At 31.4% G+C, this 9,535-nt stretch overlaps 1 protein-coding gene across 2 annotated transcripts in view; it reads left to right on the forward strand.

The window, feature by feature from the left end:
- Positions 1-9,535, forward strand: part of LOC107444940 (glutamine synthetase) — an 82,060-nt gene that overhangs the window by 41,613 nt on the left and 30,912 nt on the right. The window lies entirely within an intron of this gene.

The following is a 9,535-nucleotide window of genomic DNA, read 5'->3' on the forward strand; positions in this document are numbered from 1 at the left end:
ATGCTTTACGCCCCCTGCAGCCCATTTTGATTGCCAATATCACGCCTATATAACCGGATACACGCCATATTTTCTATCTGCAGAATATTCATTTAGTAAGAAGGGGATGCTTGAATTTTTATTACTACTATATTTTAATAAAAGGAACGAACGTAACACTTTTTCTAATATCATCAAAAAATGGATTGAAATTAACAACTTTTAACGATAATTGATAATAGAATAAGATATATTACAAACAAATAATTAAAAATCTTATAATTTGCTATTTACTTTTGAAGTTATACTTCTTATGCGACTTCCAACAAGGTTGCGTTCAACGTTTAACGCTACATTTTTATTAGCCGGGAAGCCTGCTGGAAGCCACACATCGAAATGCTGACTGGGCGAGTGCTCAGCAGAATTAACATTCTGAAATGATTAGCAGGATCAATTTGGGGATGTGCAAGATCGACTCTTAACTTGACCTTTAAAACTTTTATCCTGCCCCTGATAACTTACTGCTGCGAATCACTCATAACATGCAGGGAGAGCTCTCTTAAGGGCTTAGAAGTAATTCAAAATTGGGCTTTGAGAGTAGTGACTGGTGCGGTTAAAACAACCCCAATTGAAGCCATGCTACTCTTGACAAATAACAGACCTATTCAAGCCATTATTGAAGAACGGACCTTGCTCCTATTCGACAAACTCATTAGAAGTGAAAACCTCTTTTGGACTAATTATCAGGCTAAACAGAGTAACCTGAAAACGCAACTTGGATTCATTCAAAAGGTTCAGTCTTTGAAAGAAAAATTTGAATTTTGCAATGTGATAAAAAATAACTTAAAACCACAAAATCCTATCGAATCAGAAGAAATTATATCAAACCTAAATCTTAAAAATTATATTATAAAGAAACAAACAGCACCTGAAATTTTAAAATCCTTTGCATTGGAGACCATACATGCTGAGTACCCAGAACATCAATGGCTACACGTTTATACAGATGGCTCTTACTCTGACTTGCAAATGGCTGCTGGATCTGGTGTTTTCTCTGATCTCTTTTCCTTCTACGCATCTGCCGGGAAATACAAAACGGCTTTCGATGGCGAAGTACATGCTATTTATATTGCATTGAAACAACTGTTGGCCATCCATTCAAAATTTGGAAAAGTCGTATTGCTGTCAGATTCCTATGCTGCAATCCAGGCGATCGGCTCACAGGGAGACACTTTGTCGGATGAAGTGCTTCAGTTTCGAAGATTTATCAGACTTTTGGCACTAAAAAACAAAAGAGTAGTCATCCAGTGGATACCCAGCCACTGTAACATCTATGGTAACGAGAAAGCTGACTTTCTTGCTCGCAAGGGAACACAAATCCTTCAACCAAGTTGCTCTGGATTGTCATACCATTCCATAAAACTACATATAAAAAACATAATGAAACTGAATGCCTCTGCTGACCTACGAGAAAGCATAAGGAATAAGAACTGGAGTGAGGCAGATATTGAGGCAGTGCCAGATAAGCCTCGCCGAGATGCAGTAGCCACCTTTAGACTCCTAACAGGTCGGGATTGTCTGGGAGAACACTAGGTATTTATGACCACCCTCAGTGTCAACTGTGTGGTTCTGGAGCTCTAATGAATAGAGAGCACCTCCATTGCTGTAGGAGGCTCCACGGACTTGAATCGGAGACAGCAAGATGTTGGCGTGCGAGAGAGCTTTTGGGAAGATGACTTCGGTCTTTTGCTATTTTCTATTTTTATTGTTCTTCTGTGTTATTGTTTGTATTCCCTGCCATTGGGGAACAAAAAAAAATTTTTTTGTAGTGCTGCCATCTAGACTTATTCTTCCTACTTACTTTTAAAGAAAGCCCTAATTTCTGACTGTGAAATGATTACTAATTTTATAATATAACTTAAAGTTTTAATTATACAGTAGAGTCCCGATAATCCGAGCCCCGGTTATCCAAGTTTCCGCTTTAACTGAGCTATAAAATATTTTAAGGATTTCTTTGTTCTAGTTCATTTTTCATTTTTAAAAATACCACCGAAAAATAAATCTGAATTTTATCTTCCAAACACTCGGGAAAACAAAATCTAACAACTCTATCCCATATAATGATCGTTAATATCGTCAATAATGAAAATGAACCCAGCGAAGATGATTAAGACAGTGACGATGAAAATCAACATTTAAAAATCACTCACGCAGATGGACTAAAAGCTGTCGAAAATGCTACTGAATACATAGAACAACAAAAAGAGGCGACACCAGCCTTCTTGTTATCCCTATAAAATGGCGAAACATTGCTGCAGAAAAGCACGAAAGTTATGTAAAACAAAAAAAACGATTAAGAACTTTTTTTAAGTAAAAACTCTTTAATTCTCGCAAAGTATACTTTTTAAGTTTTTTCAAGTAAGTTTTTTAATAATAATAGGAATTGTAAGTGGTATACTCGTATACATTTTATATTTCTTAAATATATTACATTTATACCAACTCTTTTCCTTTCTTTTTTTATACTCTTCGTTTTAACCGAGTTTTTCAGTTATCCGAGTTAGTCGTGGTCCACATTAACTCGGATAATCGGGACTCTACTGTATAATTAACGAGTAGTGCATATTATTAAATAAAAATATAATTAATGCGTAATGTATATTAATAAATAAAAATATAATTAATACTTAAAAATATAATTTATAGTTCTATACACCTTATTTTTATTCAAGTTTTCTGTGTTTTCAATTTTGATGCCCAGATAGTAGATATGTTTAATTTTTTACCTTTTGATTAACTTCATAATTTTTTTTAGTTAAAAATAAAATATTTTTTATGTTTTTAAATAAAACAATTTTAAAGTGCTTTCCTGACCATTAAAACTAAATTATAAATATGAACCAGCACATAAGAAATTATGAATAGCTTTTGACTTTAATGTTTTTATTTTTAAGCTCCATTTTTGCCTTTTTCTGTCATGAATTTATTGGTGTTGAAAATGAAAGCTTTTTCGAAAACATGAAGAGGAATGTACTTGTTAATTTTAACTATTAAACGCAAAGATATAATTTTTCTAAGTACAATAAAGATTAACTCAAGTTTTAACTGTGTTTTGCAATTTTGACTATTTTATTTATATTCATTTTGTATATTTTGATTCATTACTTTCATATCTAATTTATAGAAATTATGCTTTTTTAAAGTTGTTAATTTTAAAATATTTTTAAATCATATTAATTTCAATGGCAAAAATAAACCTAGATAACATCATCACCAAATTACCGATAATTATGTTTTTGTATAAATGTCTCTGATTTTAAGCTCCGTTTCTATCTTCTGCTATCATCTAAACTATAACTAAAAAATTTATTTTGTTCTAAAATATGAAAGTTAATTGTTTAATTGTAACTGTTTAATTTTAAATCTATCCTATGACGCAGCAAGTATAAATTATAGTACTTTGATTTTAATTTTGGTGGTTAAACAGGTGTATAGGCGTCGGTACATAACGAAAAGCACTCGAAAGTACAATAACTTAATATTGTGTTGTATTGTAGTGCCTCGCTCTTTGTATTGTGAGTTAACATTAGGGCATACTCTATACTATATTGTTAATTTTAGATTTTATAATACTTAATGTAATTTTGAAATGTAGTTAATTATTGATAAAATTATTTCTGTTGATTGAGGGTAATTTTTATCAGCCTGTGAAATTGATAAAAATATCGCATTAATTTTCCAAGCATTAATAATCGCATGAATTTCGCAATGTTGAAACTGAATTGTAGTGGAAGCGAGTTCGAATTCCACCATAAGTGACGATTAAAACTTGTTCATTTTTAAAATAGGAAAGCAAACAAAAACTTATAATGCTTTGATGAAGTTACCAATGTTTTTAAGTTTTAGCTTTTCTTATTTTATTTGTCCCGCAGTGGACTGATCGTTAAGACACGGTTCCCAGCAGATCACCGAAGTCAATCATCACTGGCTGCGGTCAGTGTGCGGGTGGGTGACCACTTGGATCAGCCTGCGTAGGGACCGAGGGTGTGCGGTATGGGTTCTCGTTAATATGTTCTACCGTAAAGTGCTCGACTTCGCGCGCAGGTCATCGGGCTACCGGCGGGGGAGCCCTCCCCTCCGCAGAGAATCAAAATTGTGATGGAATGTTTTCGGATCATCCTCAGGGATGTTTCCCAGACCTTCGCCAATAGCCCATTGTGCAGCTCTAGTGCGACGTAAATGAACAACAACAAAAATCTTATTTTATTTCCTGCATTTGTGATTACTTCAAGTAAAAATTATTATTTCAAGCATTGTTTATTTATGCTCCTCAAAAGTTTTTGATTAAATATAATTATTAAATTATACTAATTTGATTAGCATAGATTACAATGCAATCAATATACCCAAAGTTTAATTGCCTTTAATTTTATTATAATTTATTTATTTAACTATAAAACGTATTATCTATTGATCATTATTTTGCGAAAGAAAGAAAAAGATTGAATGTTAGAGTGCTTAATATATGTTATATATTTTGAGAAAATGTTTTTTCTTCTTTCAATTTTAAATAAAATATATTTTTAATCATGAGATAAGTAATAATAATGTGTGTAATTTTGCAAAAAATTTTGTTTTACGCATTGCATATTACGTCTTGAACAACCAGTCCATATCGGAGTTGCGGCAATTAGTTTTTAAATCCGAAACTTTTTATCTTTGAACCCAATTTAAAAGATTATATAAAGTAATATTGGAATACGTATTGGGAGTCAACATCGCGCGCAAGCGCGTGAAAGTAAGTGTGAACTCGAGTGAAACTAACCCACATTTGCGTTATATGAAACGAGAAACCACCCACTGTTAGCCCACCAAATGCAAGGGATTTCTAATGTCTGCTTCGGAGGATGTTTTACATTAATCAATGGACAATGCGAGTAGGAAGTTGCACACAAATTAAACAGTCATCACCGATTAATTCTACCCTGGGTCATCTCCATTTTTATAGACAATTTATTTTTTTGTTCTTGTAGAACAGTTAATTATCTCATTAGTATAGACATGAACAAATTTTAAGAATGTGCATTTATTTGCGAGTGCGATAGTGTGGGTTTCTCGATCCTGATTGGTTGTTAAAACGTGGCATTTGTTTACGTTATCAACTGTTCTTTCCATTCTAATTCGAGTTAGCCATGTCGGAAAGTACCAATTTCTTTCACAAAGATTCTTTCTCAAACGTTTCAATTCTTTCACGATAAATTTCTTATTTAAAACAATGAGAGGTATAAAGCCGCGTAGAACATATACAAACTAATTATGCAATGAAGTTGCCAGGTACCCGAAACAAAATATATCACGTTTACAACAAAAATAAGAAAGAAATTTAATTAAAGAAACTTAATAAAAAACTAATGAATTTAAATGAAAAACGTGGAAGAGAAATAATTACCTATTAAAAAATTCGATGTGCGATAGGGCGTTGTATTTAAATTACTTCACGTTAATGAACATTCTAACTTATGTGGAGAGACTTAGCTTGACTTAAACACGCCATCTTGTTTATGAAACATGAGCTGACACTGAGGTCATAGGTCAAACATCTATGCATCAGTGATTGTCTTCTTCTCGAGTTGCAAATACCTAATTATTAAGGCCCGGATTTTGATGACATTTGCATTTTCGGACATTTTTTGTCCTTTAGAGGATTTTTCAGATTTATAGGGTATTTTTTTAAAATTTTGGGGCCTATTTTGCATTTTAAAGCATTTTTTAAAGGTTTATGTTAATTTTTTCCAATTTTTATTATTTTTGGGGTATTTTTATTACATGAAATGCAAGATTTGTCTCATAATTTTACATTTCATATTGTAACTCTCAAAGAATGTTTCAAAACATTTGCTCCTAGTCAGCTTTGCCCCCTTAACCAGTAATCACACGATGGGGTACCTGGTTGGATGCATGCGTATACTACAGTGAAAATTTTAAGATAGTGAAGTCCATCGTCAGTAGTTTAGATTCAGAAGATGCTGCATCAATTAAGATAGCGCTAAACGTGTTCGCTTCTGATAAAATTGTAGGAAATTTAGCATTTATCAAGTCTAACTTTTCTATTGTGTCCTCGACAATTACAAGCTTGGAGAAACAAGAACTGGAATTTAGCAATGCAATAAATTATATTGATGTAGTGAGTCGAGTGTTGCAAAAAGCAAGGGCAAAAATAGGACAAAGTGTAGCAGCTAAATTGAACAAAGTTTTGGAGAAGAACACTGGCTTCCAAACAATGAAGAAAATCTCTAGGATACTAACAGGTGAAGCAACAACTTTTCAAATTGAAGAAGAATTGTCAGTAAGTGAGACCGTCTTTTTCAAGTACGCACCATTAACATCAGTAGACATTGAAAGAAGCTTCTCCAGGTATAAAAATTTACTTTCAGACAAGAGACACTCTCGTTTACATTTCAAAATATCGAAAAACATTTTATAATCCAATGTAATTCTGATATTTAGTAACATTATTAGATGTAAGTTGTTATATTCATTAAAGTTTCTATACAAAATGAAAATGTTTTGGAGTCAATATATTTTCCTTTTTTTTTTGTTGTTATTTTAGGATATAAAACATATTTTTCAAACTTTAATGAACGTAGAACAAATATTGCATAGCTTTATAGTTTTTGAAATGACTCATAATTTTAAAGAGTAAGACATTGTTTTAGTTCGATATTTTTACTTTATTTAAGTCATGTCATAAGGCATTTTTAGCGCAATTTTCGCATTTTTAGAGCATTTTTAAGGGCATTTTTTGCACTTTTTAAGGGCATTAATTGAGATTTTTTAGGTCATTAAAATCCGGGCTCTACTAATTATTATCATGTGAAGCTTTAAATAAAAATTATGAATTTTCAAAATATTTTTAGTTAGTATGATTTTTAGTTTTTAATGTTATATTATTCCATTATTGTTAATTTCTAAATTATATTTATTTCTTTTCATATTTTTATCTTAATAATGAGTCTTAATTCAAGTACTAATATATGTAGGCAAGGATAAAAATTGCGGCAATCTTATTAAAGTGTAAAAGTTCAAATCTTTCTATAGTGTAAATTTTGCTTTTTCTTTTCCTTCTTGTTACTAAAAATAGACATTTGACTTGATCAGTGAAATAACGTTGATGACTGAGAGAAGATCGCGTTAATTTACTTGTGACTGAAAGCAGGCAAATGACTGAAACGGAGAAATGACTTTTTATGACTGAGAATAGATATTCGCAATAGATATGAGCAAAATATATAATGTAAAACTACTACATCGATTGTGCCCTCACGTTGTGGATGCTTTGTTCTTTTGTCAACACTATTGTTACTCCGGATTTTTTTTTCCATACAATTTCTGAAATTGTGGGAGTGTTCAGATTCATAGTTATGTATTTAATTATAATAGTTATATTCATGATATTCATAATTTTTTGAATTTGTGAAAATATATCCCCGTTTTTGCAAAAACCTAAAATACCTTTAGGTTGCTTTCTACTGCGGTCCTGTTTCAGTAAATATATGAAAATAAGGTTCCGTTTTTGAGCAAAAACTCATCTACCCAGTATTTCAAGTACTTGCTTTAAAATTTAAAATAAGAGCGCCACCTTTTTGAGAATTTTTCGTTGAGAATTAGGCGAGTTTTTCTTTTTTTGTGTGTGTTCCGCAGTGGACTGATCGTTAAGACACGGTTCCCAGCAGATCACCGAAGTCAAGCATCATTGACTGCAGTCAGTGTGCCGGTCGGTGACCACTTGGATCAGTCTGCGTAGGGACCGAGGGTATGCGGTGTGGGTTCTCGTTAAACTGTTCTACCGTAAAGTGCTCGACTTCGCGTGCAGGTCGTCGGGCTACCGAAGCGGGGGTGTTATCCCCTCTGCAGAGGATCAAAATTGTGATGGCATGTCTTCGGATCATCCTCAGAGATGTTTGACAGACCGTCGCCAATAGCCCATTGTGCAGCACTAGTGCGACGTAAATGAACTACTACAACAACATAGGCGAGGTTTTTTTTTTTTCCTTAAACGAAAAATAATGCGAAAGGTCCGCTATTGTGATAAAAAAAAAAAAAAAAAACTTTTCTTGTAGAAGGCCCGCAGATGGGACACCAGCGTTCCTTTTATGTAACTTTTCTTGCGACGTTATATTTACAAACAAAAATGTATCTACTTTTTAATTATAAAAACAAAAAATAGTAACTAAAAAATCAGATTATCGGCATTATATTTATATTAAAATATAAAATCCAAAGAATGTTGAAAGTTGATTGAACTGTTTCACTTAATACGTAACTGCAAATAACTTTAAATTTGAAAATATTATTGTTTGGAAGATAAATTTGGAGATCTTAAGATCATAAAAGTAAAACGTATTTCATGCTGTATTTCATAACCATAAGTTAGTTAAAAACCATATTTTTCATTTAATAAAAGCAAAGATAAAAAACATGTTTAATAAAAACTGTGCGTTTAAGGGTTAATGAAATTCTTCATTGCTTAAAATAAAAATTTATATTTTTCTTTTAATTTTATCGAAAAAAAAGTAATCGAAAGGATATCTGTGTTAGTTATCTTTATCTCAACCGTCTATATGACTAATGAAATTTATTTGACCAGAAAGGTTGAGATTCCAGAAAGCGTGACTGAAATTGACTACAGACGTTAAAACATGTTTCCAATCCTTATCGAGACCTGTTTTTAAAACACTATCGTATCATGACTTTGCTTAGAAGATGCCAGAAAACTCTATTTCCAAATAAAATCCTATCTCACCTTCAACGATTTTGAAACTTTCGGGGAATAGTAAGGATATAAAAAGCAATAATTTTTACTAAAATTTACCGCGAGATGTTATCATTAAGAAGTTTTCTTGTAGTGAGGGGATTCTGGGGCTCAAAGAATTAATTCGACGCAACAAAGTAATGTTTCAAAAATTTTGAAAAACCAAATCCGAAAAGAAAATTTTTCTCTCTCGTTTTTACAATATATGTAAAAATAATACCTTTTTGTAACGCCAGTTGTGTTTGTAATTCGACGCAAAAAATTTATGTGAAATTAATGTTAATATTTTAAAAAATTAAATCAGATGAAAGAAATTTTTCCCTCGTTTTTGAATTAAATGTAAAATTAATGTTAATATTTTAAAAAATTAAATCAGATGAAAGAAATTTGTCCCTCGTTTTTGAAATAAATGTAAAATTAATGTTAATATTTTAAAAAATTAAATCAGCTGAAAGAAATGTTTCCCTCGTTTTTGAAATAAATGTAAAATTAATGTTAATATTTTAAAAAATTAAATCAGATGAAGGAAATGTTTCCCTCGTTTTTTAAATAAATGTAAAATTAATGTTAATATTTTAAAAAATTAAATCAGATGAAAGAAATTTTTCCCTCGTTTTTGAAATAAATGTAAAATTAATGTTAATATTGTAAAAAATTAAATCAGAAGAAAGAAATTTTTCCCTCGTTTTTTAAATAAATGTAAAATTAATGTTAATATTTTTAAAAATTAAATCTGCGGTCCTG

This window comes from Parasteatoda tepidariorum, chromosome 1 (genome assembly GCF_043381705.1).
Source record: "Parasteatoda tepidariorum isolate YZ-2023 chromosome 1, CAS_Ptep_4.0, whole genome shotgun sequence".
In the NCBI taxonomy this organism is placed as follows: Eukaryota; Metazoa; Arthropoda; class Arachnida; order Araneae; family Theridiidae; genus Parasteatoda; species Parasteatoda tepidariorum.